This window comes from Thunnus albacares, chromosome 17 (assembly GCF_914725855.1).
Source record: "Thunnus albacares chromosome 17, fThuAlb1.1, whole genome shotgun sequence".
Lineage (NCBI taxonomy): Eukaryota > Metazoa > Chordata > Actinopteri > Scombriformes > Scombridae > Thunnus > Thunnus albacares.
In genome coordinates this window covers 16847582-16865640 of record NC_058122.1, presented here as the reverse complement: position 1 = coordinate 16865640, position 18059 = coordinate 16847582, and the positions used below count along the sequence as shown (strand labels likewise).

The following is an 18059-nucleotide window of genomic DNA, read 5'->3' as shown; positions in this document are numbered from 1 at the left end:
GAAGGAGACAGGGTGAGACATTTCAGAGGATCCTCTTAGATTCTGAAATAGATGGGTTGAGTAAACCTTTGTAATGTGACTGAGATATTGCCTTTGAAAGACAGAATAAAAATAATTTTGTCTTGTGACTTGTTACCAAAGTGATGCTGTTTTAAGAACAGACTAACCGAGTCCAAGTGAAATGGTACTCCTGCTAAAGTTGAATAAACAGTATAACCAGTAGCACATTAACACAAATGAAGCAACTAGTTAGCAGAACAACTTGAAGGTGTAGTGTGTAGGATTTAGTGGCATCCAGCAGTGAGCTTGCAGATTGCAACTAACCAAAGGAGAACCTACGGTGGCCGTGAAACTCACAAAAAATTGAAAGGTCCTCTCTAGAGCCAGTGTTTGGTTTGTCTGATCTGGGCTACTGTAGAAACATGGCAGTGCAACACGGCACGTTCCGCAGAAGAGGACCCGCTCCCTATGTAGATATGGGCCCCGTTTACACCTGGTATTAACATGCGTCTCAGGTGATCCGATCACAAGTGGACAGCTTTAAGTGCGTCTGTTCACACCTGGCAATAACATGCGTCTCCACATGCGTCCTGAGTGACCACATGTGATCGGATCTCACTTCCCCGCTCTATATGCAAATAAACACGGACATCATTTCCGTTTTCAAGACCAAATTCGTTCGTTATTCGTCCAAAGCTGTGTTCAACTTGTTTGATAACAGGATAAATATTCAGGGTATAATATTCTGCGTCGGGAGGGAGAGAGAGAGAGAGAGAGAGATGCAATGATCTCCCCGCAGCTGCATCTCTCCATTCAGAGACACCATGCGCATTTAAGCATAAGATACAGCAGCATAACTTCATTGATTATTTAAATCTCCGACACGCCGACAGGGTCGGTCAGGATCCAATGTTAATTAATGTTCTGTGTTCTCCTACATATCCAATAGGTCAGCTGTTAGACACACAGTCAAGGTTCATACAGTGAAACTGTTTGGAGTAAAGCAGTGGTCCTCCTGATAAATCCTGAGCTCATTATGTTTAGCAGCGCAGCAAAACTAAAAACTGTCGTTATCAATTTGACAGGACAGATGAAACTATCCAGCTACGTTTAGCCTCTGAAATATTTTTTTAGACAGACAAGGGAAAAATTAATGGTTTAATTTCTATTCTAACTGTCGATTTGAAAGGGGAAAACAGTTAGGGGAACGAGAAAAACAGGAAAAAACCGGAGGTGGATTACGTTTTTAATTCACATGGAAAACAAAATAATTTGTTTATCCTGTTATCAAACAAGTTGAACAGCCTTGGACAGAAGGTCCTGTGTCTAATTTGCCGGAAAATAGAGGACGTCAGTTGAGTAGGCGGTCCTTCAATGTGGCCCAGGACTCATTTGCGTTTACACTCCTAAAAGAATGTGGCCACATGCAGCCCAGACCACCTCCGAATGTGGTCTGAGTGATCGGATGTCAATCCGTCCTCAATGCATCTTGGGTGCGTTTACACCTGTGTTTAGAGCTGTCCACTTGTGATCGGATCACCCGAGATGAATGTTAATGCCAGGTGTAAACAGGGCCATAAAGGGCTCAGTCTAAGGTAATGAAAACACAACAATTCTTATTTTCAGGTGATTATACACTAAATAAAACATACTTATGCATATTATATTCCATTTCTGCCAAGTTCGCTCCACTAGATGCCACTAAATTCTGCACACTGCACCTTTAAGTCACGTAATCAGCTGAGCCGAGTATCATTTGACAGTACCAATCACCGGGAAGGTGAGTCAATAAGGAGACTTCATGACAAGCTCACACTCATTTTTTGCACTGATTTTACTGCTACTGGTTCTACTGTTTATTTCTACTGTACCTGTATCACATGGCTTCCTTAACCATACTCATAACTCATAACATATTTAACCGCCCAGCCTCCACCTGTTCTAGTTTATTATTACTAGATGTGGTGATGGCTGTTTTTTCCTTGTTGTGCATTATGTATATCATATCTCATTTATATGTGTGTTGGGCTCTATTCTTCATACCCCTTAGGGAGTTTTATTGTGCTCCCCTTAGAATTTTTAGGCTACTTGGATTCATTGGAAAGCAACATCAAGCACAAAGCCCTTTTTCTGCCAAATTCTTTTATTTGCTGTGATAAATCCTTTGATGTAAGTGTCTCTGGCTGAGCTAAGTTTATGTGAGCTTTGAGTTCCTTAGTAAATAGAGACAGATCTGTCACAGCATCAAATAAAGCCTACTGGGTTTAGCTGCCAAGCTCTGTAAATATGATGTTGACTGATTCAGAGAAAGATGTGAATTTTCATGATTCATGATAAAGTACATAGCCTATTTTCTTTTAAAATGAATTGGTTCTTTGGTGATGTATCTGTGTGGTGGTACAAAAACAAGAGATAGGCCCAAACGCTAACTAAAACAACCATTTTGTCCTACGCCTTTGAACAAGTCTGTCAGCATGTTTCCAAGGTTTGTAAATATGTAATTTATTCATTTGTGCTGCTTTTTTTTAACATACAAAGCTGTAGTAAAGGATCAAGATTTTTACAGATGGTGTGTGAATGAATAAATTACAAAAAATGAGATTTTATTCAAATTAAATGTTTGTTTCTGATCAAACTAAAGAGATTTATATAAACACTTTTCACATCTCCTAAATGAAGGATAGATGTAAAGGAGGACGCTCTCTAGTGGAACACAAAGCAAACTGCATCACACAAAAAGACTGAAAACACATTTTTTTAAAATGTTTGACTTAAAGACACACAGTAGTATCATGACTTTTCAGTCTAAAATAGTACACAAAATGCCAGCGGCAATATGTACCCCTCTGCATTCAGTGCCTGGAGCAGCAGGTATATTCCTCCGTCCCACCACACCATCCATAACCTACAGCATCTGTCCATTTGCATACATGCTCATCAGCTGTGACAAAGCCAATCTCTGTAACCTGAATCAGTGAAATAACCACTGGCTAGGCCTGAAGGAGGCACAATATGGGTCAGTGACCTTTCTCTGCAGGCCCAGGGGTCTTTTTGTAATGCATGGAGCCCCAGTGCCGCCACCCCTCCCCCTAATGCCCAGACAGGGGCTAATGGGCACATCAGTCATCACCAACAGCGGCGGAGTGAACACAAAACAGGGCTGTTTACTACCACAACCTTTTGTGTTGACTATGGCCACTGCCCCGTGTCCGAGCCATGGCCCTTCCTGCATCAGCAGTATGGGGGTAGGAGGTACACTCTTCACCACTGGAGCTGAGGTTAAGAGTGGCTGTGTGAGGATGTTAAGGTTATTATCCTATTGTACTTAAGATATTTTGACAAATTATAGACTCTGAATCAAGCCAACCAAACATGCTGCATCTGTGGGAAAGATAAAGTCACTAAAATAACCCAATGCACCAAAGTTGTATATTGCTTTCCTCATTTTGACCACATTTTAAAGTCTATCACCTCAATTCTGTTGCTTCTCACTCAACAGACCGCTCTGCCTGCCATAGTTTTCAGTGCCTGTCTGGTTCAGCTCGCTCAGCATCCAGACTGTGTTGCTCAGTGTCAACAGGAGGAATGCTTTCATGCACAAATATCTACACCTCATAAATGTCTCACCCTCTGCTTGACCCTGTCTGGCCTCTGACTGTGAGGGGGTTGAACAGGGGACAGACAGCCTGGTGTGTGTGTGTGTGTGTGTGTGTGAGTAGCAGTAGAGTTGAGGTGAGGTCTTCTTGGGTCTTAACAAGGTGCTGGGAGAGGAGAGCAGGACAAACATATCATTCAGATGATGACTCCCTTTTCTTAAACGGCAGTTAAGCCCTGATCATTCATTTTTGAGTATATCGATTATGGAGAAGTGACAGCCACTGTAGAACAAATCCAACCATGTTGTATGCAGCGGTAACACAAACATTTAAGCTATTCTTCTATGGAGTGACAAAAAGTGCAGCCTCAGCATGAAAAACAGAGAAGTCTGATGTCTACATTTGGATTTGCACATATATTGAAGAGAGACATATGGCAGTGTAGTTTATATTAAAAGTGTAAAAAGGGAAACTACAGGCAAGTTTGAAAGTCTTTCATTGTATTTGATGGTAAACACTTATTTTGCTTCGGGATGGATTCAGGACTGAGTCTTTAAGTATGACTTTAAAACAAATTTAAGTGCATGAGACCTCCAAAAGCTGAAAGCGTGTGTATGTTTACAGCATGCATAATGGAGGGCTTTTAGAGGTGCATGCACTGGATGCTGAACCACCTGCTGTTTGCAAATACCTACACTTCCTCACTGGGATATGCTGGACTAATACATACTCCTGTGTTGCATAGACACATATGCCAACACAGTCAACTCACTAACCGTGCTGTGTGTTGCTTGCCATGGCCCAGATCCAGCCATGCCACCCCTAATCCATTTCTCTGTTGCTCATTATTAGTGGCTTGTAAAGATTCTGTATCAGCTCTGCTAAAAGAGCTTTTCACAGTATTACATGGGATTACTGTTGCTCCTCACTACATATGTTGCTCACAAATTTTGATGTAATATTGTCACCCTGTTTACATTGTGCTGACAACATAACAAAGGCATGATTCATTATCAGGGTCTCCTCTCGCTCTCTTTGTTCATGGGTTATATTGTGTCGCATCCTCTTTTATCCAAAAATCATCCCTCCAACACTTTATCATTTGTTTCTTTCTGTTCTGTGATACAGCTTTAACTCATTAACTCTCAGCGAATGAATGACAGAGGAAATGAAAAGAGGAGAGAGGTCCAAAAGGAAGAAATCAGTATGTTTATACAAGTATGCAATTTAAGAATGATGGTGTACTCTGCGGTCATTTCCGAATGACAGTCTAGGTTTAGAGAGAAAGAAGATTTGATAGCTACATTATCTCAACTATCACGGATATGTATCTAGCCTGAACTGCTTATTCATAACATATTTACCCAGCTTGACAGCTATCACTGAATACTGCGTAATCAGGGGTTGGATGCAGTTCGTAAATGGGTCTCTGAATCCGGTAGAACAAATCTTCCCAGCATTACGTTAGTACACATGACCTAGCAGTGAAAAAAAAAAAAAAAATCAAAGCGCAGAGTTCAGCAGTCTGCAGAGCTCGTGTGCACAGTCGGAGGGGCCGGTTGTCACTTGTGGCTCCTAAATTGGCCTCAACACCTCCATGAATCTGGGTTCGATCTAACTTGTATATGTCCCTCTTGTCATGTTATAAAAAATGATACTGTGCCAACAGCCACAGTTGTTCTCTCAGTGTCAACAGCACAGGCCCAACGATGGCAGGAAAAGTTACAGCCTGTCATAAAAGGGGTCAGGCGTCTTCTCATTAAGTGCATGACAGCTGGAAATGCTCTATATCTCATAAATAATGAAGAAAGGTCTTTAGCCCTCTTAGGAAGGAGATGTGTGAACCAGCACCAGTACTATCAGCTGTGAGCTCAATTAATCAGTTGCACCAAAAATCAAGTCAAATTAAGCCTTGTGGTTGGTAATTAACCTGTAGGCTTGTATTAAGATTTCATATCTAGGAAACCCAGGAAACTGGGATTGGTCTCCAAGGTAGCAGGTATGATTCTTGTCTCAACTCTTGAAATTATCCGTCCCATCAATCAATAAGAACATACAGGTCAAGTATTGTATGGGAATTTGGACTGTAGTTGACCATTACTGTTTCACTATTTCACAATACATCCACCTTTCCTTGCACAACTTGTGTAGTGGTGTTTGTGCATTCCTGTGTTGACAACTCCCCCCCCTCGTCTAGTTCTCTGGGGTGTTTACCCCCTTTCACGGTAGCAGAGAAGCAGCTCCCGCCATCCCATCGCTGTTTACATTGCTCTTCTCCTCTATTTACTCTGTGCTCTAGCGCCCTGGTGCACCGCGCTCCAAACAGCTGTTCCATTATGGAGAGAGCAGGCGCTTCAACCACACAGCTCTGCCACATAGCTCTCTCTGACAGCCCACCATGGTCGCTATCATGATGACTGCCTGGCTTCGCTGGCACGCCTGCCATTGTTGCCATAAAGCTTAGTGGCTTCTGGGCAAAGAGTCAGCAAGGGCAACTGTCAGAGATTGTCTTCAAACTGCAAGACAAATTTTCCAAGCTCAGCTTTTGATTAAGTGTCTCTGTATGGCACGCAGTTCTGTGGTGATTCACAAGCAGCAATCATATTCAAATGATCTAGACTAAACTGGTACAAACATCTTTACAACAAAACCAGGCTTTTATAGTATGTCATTACAAAAACTAGAAATATCGCCTTGCGGTTGTATGCCTCCGCCAACCACTCAAGTTGCAGTTTACATCCATGTTTGTCCAGTCTCATATAATATTAGTAGTGATGACTTTGAAGGGATTTATTAGAATATATTAACTGTATTTTCCTTGTATGTGTTCACATGCTCGGCAAATAAAGCTGATTCAGACGGAACACAAAGTTGTAGCCATGACAGCAGACAATGTTTCAGATATGGATGTTATTGCAAAGAAGCTACAAATTCTAAAATGTGGATGCTTCAAACACATCTTCAACCAGGCAGCACAGAGGACCTATAAAATCACCACAGTTTCAAGGTGGGCATCAAAGATTAGTGTCACCAACTCAGCATTTAACCAAATGTGAAATATGGTCACAATCTCTCCTTCTGTTCCTGAGTTATGGTGTTGAATAATGGCCAGAAAAGTGTTTTTGCAGAACATTATGATGTCACAGTGAAGCTGACCTTTGACCTTTTGGATATAAAATGTCATCACTTCATCATTTTATCCTATTTGACATTTGTGTGAAACTTTGTCATAATTAGCATATGAATTATTGAGTTATGGCCAATAACATGTTTTGTGAGGTCACAGTGACGTTGACCTTTGACAACCAAATTCAATTCAGTTCATCCTTTTGTCCAAGTGGACATTTGAGCCAAGTTTGAAGAAATTCCCTCGTGGCGTTCCTGAGATATTACATACACGAGAATGGGACGGACAGACAGACGGACAACCCGAAAAACATAATGCTTCCGGCCTCGGCTGTCACCGGCACAGAGGCATAAAAAATATTTCGAGTACCCTAGACCACTCCTACGTGACATCTTCCACGATGCCATTATTCCACAGAGCATGGTGATCTTTCTTCTGAAATGTCTCATAATCTGCCTGGCTTGCTGTCAAGTAAAAGGAAGACTATTGTCTAACTGATGATCTTGGGGTCATCCTATACCATGAATCTCCAGTGAATTATTTTTACCCTTCACATGTTCTTTTTCCTGCTGGTGTCGCAGCTGGTGCTGAGTCAGGAGACAGGAAACCTGGGAGAAAGGCCACCAAGCATCCCCAGGCTCCCAGTGGACCACTGCAGGGCCCTGTGGCTACAGGGACAGGAGACACTCCATTTATCACAATACAATAGCTGCTGCTCCAAGCCAGAGGAATATGTGCTTGTCTGGGTCTATATATGTCCTTCCACGTGTACACAGGTGCTAATATATTGACTGGCATCACTGTGTGTGTTTGTGTGTGTGTGTGTGTGTGTGTCTTTATCTCTTGTTTTTTCCTCTCATGTGCACAGGTGTTTCATAAAGCATGACATCCAGTGCAAATGTCAGCAATACAGTAAGTTACACATTAAAAAAATCTGGTACAATGCAATCTCATCCTTTTAATATTTTCTGACCTGGGAAACGACAAAAGGATCATTTCATGCTGCTATTGTAACAGTATATGGTACCAAATCCACAAACAACATTGAGATTTCACACAGGCCAGTATACCACTACTCAAAGGGCTGTCAATATAACTCCCTCTCGCTACATGAACCTTTTATGGTTTTATTTGTATGTTTCTGATTAGATGGTGTGCACAATATATGGCTGAAATAATCACCTCAACCACCTTTACTGCCGTTTCCTCCTATCTGTCTTACTCCCTTGTTGTATTTCTGTGGTGCAACAAATACCTTAGAATTTACGCTGTCGTGGATATTTGGGCCAAAAAGTGACCAAGCAAACAGTAAGGCACTTAGTTTTGGACATCAGAAAGAATAATAAACTCATGGTTCATTTGGATATCAGGAAGGGCTGATCTATTGTTCTCTCTTATGAAAGCAAAAAAAAAGAAAATCTAGTGGTCGAAACAACTGATACACTGTGGCACATTCACCACAGACCTCACAGAAGACACATGCGTGCAGCAGTTTAAGCCTCTGCACACACACGCACAGAGAAGCTCTTTTTCCTATCTAGCCCAGCTCTGTAGTCTGTAGTAGCCTCACCCACGATGAAAATGGATATCAGCGTGTATAAAGGCCCGAGTGGTGAGTGAGCGTATTAAAGAGAGAGACATACAGAGAAAGAGAGACAAAGCATGAACTCATGCATGCATGCCTGTGTGTGTGTATAAAAGTGCCAGTCATAGCAGGATATAAAAGAATTCTGCCCAGCTGCCAGGCCCCCAGCGTTGGTTGCCAGAGCCCTTAAACACATCCATGTCCTTCTCTGGATGGCTCTGCTCTCCTCTCCTCCTCATTTATATCGAGCACTTTTAAAATATACAGTCTGCTTAGATACGAGGCAGTCATAAGCTCCATGACTGGCACTTGGACATCTTATCAACATGAGTTGAAGCCCCTGGGCAACTAAGCCGAGCTTTGATCAGACATTTTGGAGACATCTCTCATTTTCTTCAAACAAATCCATTGGGGTTGGTGTGCTAAATTCGAAACAAAGCACGAACAGTACCTTATGATGCAAAAAACAGAGGCGCAGCTATATATGCATGGTCTATTCAATAAAGAGGTGAGAAGCTGAAAAACAATCTGCATGTGAGGAAGGACATGTTGAGAAAATGTCAAAGAGAGGTAGGGACAAAAAAAAAGAAGAGAAAAGAAAAGATATACTGTCAGAGAGGGGAGGGAAGAGAACAGCATGCATGGGCTGCGCTATGAGATCAACTGACAAACATCTCTGCAACCTTGGCGGAGGTAAATCAGTATCCATCCCCTGAATGGCCTGTGACAGTTGTTATGTATAGAGACCCAATTTCACCTTATATCTTTTCTTGAATTTTAGCCCTGCTACCTGTCAGTGGGAGAGAAACAGAGAGTGAGTGAATGAAAGACACAGATAGAAAAGTCCTGCTCAGGGCTCGCTGCTGAACAGTAGGGGAGAAAGTGAAGGAAAAAGAGAAAGAGAAAGATGTAGACAAGAAAGAAAATGAAACCTAAATGGACCAATTCAGCTGGCGGAGCCACACAGAGAATTCACCTGAGGGCAGTCTCATGCCCTGTTTGTGTCTCCATGGAGACAGGCCTCCTGAGTGTTTGCTTCTGTACAGGCTGACAGTAGTCCAGCTAGCTAGTCTAGCGATTGATTTCCACACAATTTCCCTGACCAGATCAGTGGAAAAAGCTAGCCTGTGGTCAAGTCCTCTGCTGCAGACTGAACTGATGTGGACTGCAGAGAGCTGCTGTGTTTTTGCATGCTTTTCGGTTAATCGTTGACGTCCAATGAGTATTTTCAGAGGCATTATATTTCACATTTTACATAGTGCATGATGCATTCCTTTACTCGGTTCCAACATATAGCTCCAATCACATCAGATAAAGTATTTTCTCAGCTGCTAACATGCATTTAGCTGGAAATCTCCAGCTTTTAAAATATTAGGGTTTAAAAGACTTCAACCAACTGGGCTAAAGGCTTGATAACATCTTATAGTCTGGTGCCTTGAGATAAATACATCTACAGTACAGGGCTTATCCGTTTTGAGCCCTGAGGCAGTTGTCCTTAATGACAAGGCCTTTCTGTCATCTCTCCACTTCCCTTGCTATCCTGACCATAGGAACCAGATCAGAGGCTCAAGATGGCCTTTATCTGGGGTCTATTGGCCAGTGTCAGCTTACAGGCCCCACTCCGCCGTACACACGGCACATTATGGAAGTTTTAATAGGTGATCAGAGCAGCTGTTGCCGGCACAGCGTTGATTTACTGTGGCTAAGAGAGGGCTTAATGACTATAGAGGCAGACAGCTCTTAACCCTTTGTTGTGTGCTGGATAATGTAATAGGATCAGGTAGCCCCCTGGGAAAGTTGCATGTACGCTCATGCACTAACATAAGCATGCACTAGCACAAATGCTTTTGGAATACAATTACACTGTCTAAAAGCTCCTTAATAAGAGAGTGCCAGCCTCTTACTGTTATACAGTAGACTTAAAACAACATATGGGTATGACTTGAACCACTAGTCATGGTTTGTGACACGCTTGTAAGGTCCATGCATGAACATATAAACAGACACACACACATATACACATCCACATACAGTTGTGTTGCTTGCTGACAGGTGGTGCATGCTCAAGGAAATACAAGCTTACCCAGCACAAACTGTCCCAGCAGGCTTAGCACTTCAACAGAGAGCAATTGGAGTACTTATGCAGAAGCTAGCACTATTCTGACCATGTAACATCTATCTCAAGGGTCAAAGGGCACAAATTAGGTTTACACCTTGAAGACACCAATATCCTCTCTTTTACAGTGTCCAACTGTGGGGGAATTATTTACGTTCCCCGGGTAATTCTCTGGTTATCTTCTATTCTGGGAGCAGTGGGTCGTGATGACGCAACAACAGAAGTTATGGACATGATACATGACACAGCATGAGGTATCAAGGAGGTACATATTAATCATGAATTTGACTTTGGGGATTTCTCAAGTATGTTTGGGTTATGGGGATCTGGCTTACTTAAATTCTTGATTAGTCTCATAGTGTCTGTGTTCCTCCTAATTCTCCTGTGGTCTTGTCTGGTAGTAGTAGTCAAATTGATTGTTCGTAGAGTCACAAAAGCTGCTATTCAAGCACCTCAAAGGATGGTAAGAAATGCAGGTAATGATGTAATGATGATGTATTATGACTACCAAGGTATTGAAGAATGAATTCCATCAGGTTTTCCTTTCCATGATAAAATGTCTGAAGATGAATGTGTTTGACAATCCTGTTCTGATAATGGGACATTGTAAGAGACTTTATCCCCAACCACAGGATATTCAGCCACAAAATATTCAAGAGATGAATTCCATACCACTATGCATTGTACTGTAGGTGCTAGTATCCTCTCTGTGGTAGTGACCCTCTACCGTGTGCAAAGTGCATGGGTTGAAGACTTTACAATGTGTTAATTATGATGATGTTTGTGTGTAAATGTATTGATTACTTCTTGCAATAATTACTTTGGAGAACAAAACTTGATGAGAACAATGTACCACTGTTTGAATGTTCAGCTGTTATAGGCCTTATGTTGCCAGTTTACGTGTTTCAATCAGTAGGTAGTGTTTTCATGCTGATATCTGTGTTGCTATTATTAGCTATTATTATCAGATAAGAAGTAATTCAGATCTGCTTAAAATGTCATCTGTTGGACTTAGAGAAAATCTTTTTAGATTGTCCATGTCTACCTAAGCTTCTATTTTCTATTTTCCGTTATTATTACATTAGGTTTATATTGAACTTCTGATTTATATGCACTATATTATGTGATTGTACCGGTGTTTGCGGAGAAAGTAGGTGTTGGTTGTGTGATGATTAATATTTTTACTTGATGACATATTTAAATTATTCAAAATCATCATTGATGATCCTGATGTGTTAGTATGAAAACTTGTTTTTAGTTATTATAGAAAATTATGTATGCTTTAATTGGCATTTGTTTGAAATTAATGTATAATATTATTGAATACTGTTTTATTATTACTGATGGCGGTTCACATATTTACTTGTTTTGTTGAGTGTTTATGACAGATTATTGGAAGTGAGTGCGACTTCAATTCTGAAGGGAATGGTTATTAAGTTTGATCACACAATCAAAAAGGGGGGATCTGGGGGGGAATTATCTGTGTTCTCCGGGTAATTCTCTGGTCATCTTCTGTCCTGGGAGCAGTAGGTCATGACCTGTCTCTTGCAGAGTGGTTCAACTCTTTGCTTACTGAGGTTGGCTGGGATAAGCAGCTGTCTTGATAAGGCTGGATGCGTCCTACAATAACCAAGGTCGGGTGGAGTTATGCTGTGCTTTGTGCAGACGGTCAGACTGGTCTTCTCTTGGAATGGATCACATGTGACCTGTGTACAGACTACCATGACTTCACTTAATGGTAGTTAGCATAGTGTCTTGTTTATAGTTCAATACCCAATAGAGGCATAGATGAGTAAAGAATAACCTTATTTGGACACATAGTAAGGTTAAGGGTTTGGGGAAGGGTTTAAATACTCTTGTCTGGAAGTAGACGGCAGAATTGACTTGCACTGCACAGCGTTTTCACTTGTACCGTAACTCAGTTCTCCTCGATCGAGCTTCAATAAATGTTTCTGTGTAAGACATCCTGGTCTCCTGACAACTTCTTCACTTTGGGTTAACCAGCCCTTCATCAGTTCTTTCACACCAACAGCACAGCTGGGTGAACAACAGGGACTGGACTGGCAAAACAGTCAGGATATGGATTAAACATCTAGTGACTTACACCTCTTTCAAACAAACTTGCATGTTCGCTCACACACATGGAAGAGAAATACAAAACAAACATTTCTAAACAGTAATCATTGCTGTAACAACTGAAAATCTCTGCCAACCCACTGTTTTGAACCCCTACATAAACCTCCAGCCCGGGCCCCATTAACCAATCTAGGAATGATAGCTAAATTGTCCACTAGCTCTCCCAGGCCAGCCAGGATGTAATCAAAAACAGACGGAATAATCAACAAAAATGCTCTCTATTCCGGTAAGGATGTCTCCCAATAGCACATGAATTACATTGAAGCAGGCACTGGGACTGTGAATGATGTTGGGCTACTAGCACCAGCCAAGTCACTATCTCCCAATGCCAAGTGAGAGGATGCCAGGCACTTCCTGCTGTAAACAATCTACCCACAGACGGGGGAAAGAGGGGAGGAAACCTCTGAATGAGAAACAACAGGAGACGAAGAGAAGACCCAGTTGCTCAATGAAAATTTCTCCAGTGAACAAATGTGCTCAATTTGTCAGACAAGCTATGGTAGTCTGTTTGAGGGGAATGTGTGTGCGTGTGTGTGTGTGCGTGTGCATGTGTGTGTTTGTGTGTTCGTGCTAGGACAAATGGCATCTCTGTGTAGATGAACACATAGCAAGTGCTCAGGGCTTATGGAGGCAGACATTGGATATACAGCTTGGCTGAGTTCACACTACATAATAAGGGCTCCCTCTCCTTTCTTTATCGCTCTCTCCCACCCACACATTGTCCCCTCTGTTCCGACTGCTGGCCTAAACTGCTGTCTTCTAGCCAGTTTCATTAGCTATCAGTGCCAGTATTGACCTCACCTGTCGCTATGAGTTGCCATCATAGCTTTGATCCCCATTCTTAACTGTCCAACATGACAAAACAGGTGATTTTGTTTTAATTTACATTTCAGTTATAATCCCTGTCTACACTCAGATGAATACCACACCGTAAGGTCCTGTACTTGCACTGTTTTAGATTATTCCTCCTTTCTTACCCCCTGGCTACTGTACTAACAATCCCACTAACAGATTTTGCCGGGACGCTAAACAAACATGCCCCCCTGACCCTCTTAAAGGAAGCCAGGAACAACTGAAGCTTTTGAATCAACACAGGAGGGGTATAGCGCAAAGACTGTATCCCCAACCCACAGTATTTATTCACTTGTGTGTAAATCACTCTCTTTTACAATCTCTGCGTGTGGGAATGCAGTAAAAAGTGAGGGAGGAGAAATGCAGTCCGATGTATGTCTGGCTCTTAAAGAACAGCAGAGCTGGTATTTAAACTTTTGAGTGAACAGACCAACATGTAGAGGCCCTGAAACATATGTTTTTGCACATAAATTACCATGTATGCATGCACATGCACGTACAGGCACAAACAAAAAACAGACACAAGGAAAGTGATCATGCAAGCTCACATCCTCCAACATCAGCTCACACACACACAAGCACATTTCCACAGACAGACACACATGCCTGTCATTGTAATTCACATGATCATTCACCTTAATATGAAACAGACAGGGAATTGTCAGAATGGCCGAAGCTGAGGCCTCATATTAGCCCTGATGTCAGAGCCAGTAGGGGAAGGATGGCATTAACATGAGCGCTCCTGTCCCTTAAAACTCATTCTATCTGCATCGAAACTAGAGTCCAGTCTCCACATGGCCATACACAGTGTCCACCAGTCTGCAGTTTAATCAATGAGAAACTGCTTTTATTGCTTACCTATTTACAGGCTGCTTTCCCTGAGAGTCTTGGCATCTTTGTCAATAATGTATTGCACTGACAGCAACATAACCTCCAATTAAGTTATACCACCTTCTCTCCCTGCATGACCAGTTCTCTGTCTTCACTCCATGGAAAAAGAGGAGGGGGGGGAGTGGTTTAACAAGTTTGGCACACTCTAAAAACAAATGACAGCCTACAAAACAAATGTGGCATTACAACTGAGAATTAAAAGGCTTGACATTTACCAAGGCTCATTTATATGGCAGCCCATACTTAGCTCATTGGTAGCCCCCATTACACTGGGTAGAGCAGGAGTAAGAGGGCCAGTGCCGGGCTGGGTTGGGGCTGGGCAAACACAGTGGGGTGAGCCGTTAGCAGTGTGTGGGAGGATCGTCCTGTAGATGAATGAACACCTGGATTAATGGGGTCAGTGAGCACCAAGCTGCTGAGGAAGGAGAATCTCAGCCAATGCAGCCATTTTACATTTTACTTTTACTGCATATCTCACGGACCGTTTTCCTCTGCTGGTTTTAGTGGGGGCAGCAGGAGGGTCCCACAGGGGCACAAAAGAGCAAAGAAAGGACATTTTTGGACCAGTGCACTGTATATAGGACATGAGCGGTGAGGGTGGTAGTTACACAGTTTTGATTTTATGAACCTTCAGCCACTTCAAGGACACAATCCTATTGGAGAAACTGCAATGAGTTTATTCTGATCACAATCACTGTTTAAAAGACGTAATAATATTGAATTAGTCAGGAACTGAGCTCAACTGAATAGGTGAATTATTTTATTGTGATGATTGTGCTGTCTTCACATTCATCATGGATTTTTCTGGGGTAACCAAGGTGTCATTTTTGGATTATTTAAAACATTTGCACCTTAGTCTTTTGGGAGTAAGTTAGGCTCAATGTGCCATTAGACAACCTTGACTCCTCTCTTTAAAGTGCTTTACAATGCAAGCTAAACAGGGAGGTTGCTGGCCCTTTAAATGGCACTCTGAGTGCTTGGCAGGCTAATAGATGCAGTCTAAAGGTGCTAATGGATGGCAACCTGAAAAATGGTCTTATCTGAAAAGGTCCAGGACAGTTATAAATGAAATAATCGCGCTGGGCACATTAATCCATGTTCATGCCCTAGGGGGAGACCTCAGCTCACCATTTGATCTGTGTGAGTGCATGTATGCAGTATGTGTATGCGTGTGCACATGCATATCTCTATGTGTTTGCGAGGAACCAATGCGTTCCGCTGATATTTTATTTGAGTTTTCCCCCCTCCTTCAATCATTTTCTCTGACAGCAAACAGCAAAGATTTTTTATCATTCTTTCTGACTTGCTTTTTAATCAGTAACTCCAGCAGAGGATATGGCACAAGGAAAGTGAGTGAGGAACAGTGCAAAAAAAGAAAGATACAAGGACAGAGAGACAACCAACAAAGAGAGTGAGAGAGAAACATTTAAGACATTTAAGCCACAATATGCAATTTGGCATGGCCACTGGACCATCACAGTTAAAGTGATGTAAAGTTATTGCTCATAAGGTTCCTGGAGTGCCAAGCAACCCAGACTTACAAGGGGATAGGGGCACCAGAAGGACAGAAGAAAGACTGTCCTCATTAGTCGAATATTAGCTTCATCATCAGAGACACATGGCATATGCATAGTGCATAGTTACAGTACCGTACATCTCCACAACAGTTTCTTCATTTTTTTCCTTTCGTGTTTGCAAGAAGAAGCAGGAAAGCAAGTTAATCACTTTATAATATACAAATCATACAGCAACATACAACATTCCATATTTTACCTTCCTAATGATTCACTACAATACTGCTAATACTGTGTCATTCTATTTTACAACAAATGTGTCATGTTGCTTGTTCATTATTCATATTTTTGTGATAATGTATCCATGGATTTTGCAACCATGTAAAAACTTTTAACATGAGTTTAAAGATAAACGACATTCAAACATACTGTAATATGTACAAAGTTATGATATTATTGTATTGTATATTATTGTACATTAACACAATAGTTCTGATGACCTTGTGTTGATTAAGTGAATAGTTGGAAACTCAAGCACATGTATTGGTTGAGGCACTGTCCTATTCAGGAAGAGAAAAACCCGGTGGAGATTCTGTCCAATACCTATTTGCTGGACTGAGTTGTGAATTAAATCAGGCTTGGTTTTGTGTTCAACCAGCCAAGCAACTACTTTCTATTAGGAAGAATGAGAAATGAATGATTCTTCTCAGAATCCAAATTTGTGAGTGAAAAACAGTTAGAATTTATAGTCAACACTGACATCTACTGGACATGAATCAATTCTCTCAACCATAGAATCATTGCTGTATGCATGCATTCATGCATATCAAACTTTCTTTGTTTGTCTGCAATGCAAAAATATATAATATTCATAAAAGAAGTTGTAATGTGGCTGCACTAATAAAATGGTCAATACGGTGAATTAGTACACACAATGTGTTAACCCTTCCTAATTTGTGATAAGTCACAAAATTCTCCAGCAATTGAAGAGCTGACATAAATTTAAGAATGTCTGATTTCGTTATATTATATTAAGTTCCAAATGTGATGATATACAGTATTTAAAAACTGTTTTTAAAGAAAATATATCAAGGAAAAAGTTCAGATACTACACTTTCCATTGTGCAGCTCAATAGTGTCTTTTGTTAGACCCCCCTGCCAGGTAAACACTCATGTCTTTCAAATTCCAAACAACCACTTTTGTGATGCAGGCTTCCCGTTAAAATTTTCTAAGCCCAGACCAAGATTACTAAAGAGATCTCACTTAAAATGTTCTCCAAGACTTTACAAAGCTCCTCCAGTGCCACAGAAAACAATTCATTATACAACTGTTTCCACAGACTGTAAAGTATGTTGAGATGTAAAATTTGTGAAGTGCCACTTTCTGAAATTTTGCTGATGCATTTTTGCTGATACATCTGGTTAATCAATTAGTATATTCCATCAGCATGGACTGCCAGGTATAAAATGTAGGTTTCAAAACTACACAATACTATTGGCCATGTCAGTACTGTATCTTATATCTCAAGGTCATTGATAGCTGGAGACTTACCATCCAACTATGACCATGAACAAAATTGGGCAGATGGACAGATGGCAAACAGACAAATGAATGAAGTTAGGATCCTTTCTACAATAATACCCTGAAAAGTATTTCAACTGCAGGATGTCACTGTAGTGACTTTATCTAGATCTATATGACAATTGACTTCATCTGTAATAGTAAACCAGAACTGTTCACTGGTAAAAAGACAATGCTGCCACCCAGTGACCATTGGGTGGAAACACATTGAAAATAATGTTTTGCTCACAAAAGAAATCTTTGTGAATGATGGATAGGTTGGGGTTAACATGAAGGTGTGAAGGTCTTTATTGTTTGGCTTTTTAATCACACCATTCACACATAAGAACAGACCGGCAGTCTTCTCACACTGCCTTTCAGAACAACTATAAACAGTTTTGCCATCAGACATGGCTGGATGACACATACAAGCTAATTCATTTTCAAGTGTAATTCGGCCTTTTCACTTCTAATGTGCTCTGGACCTCCCAGTTAGCCTGGAATACCTCCATAGGAAGGGGTCTGTGAAGTATCCTGATTAGATGCCTGAACCACCTGAACTGGTTCCTTTCAACAAGTAGCTTCAGTGGTTCTGCTCCAAGTTCTTTCCAGATACTGAACTCCTCATCCTGTGTGACAGTGAGAATCTAACTCCCATGAGAGGGATACAGTCCTTTAAGT

General features: G+C 41.3%; 1 long non-coding RNA gene across 2 annotated transcripts in view; it reads right to left on the bottom strand.

Moving 5' to 3' along the window:
* The window catches only part of LOC122967806, a 61451-nt gene that overhangs the window by 27066 nt on the left and 16326 nt on the right, over positions 1-18059 (bottom strand). The gene's annotated exons all lie outside the window — the stretch shown is intronic.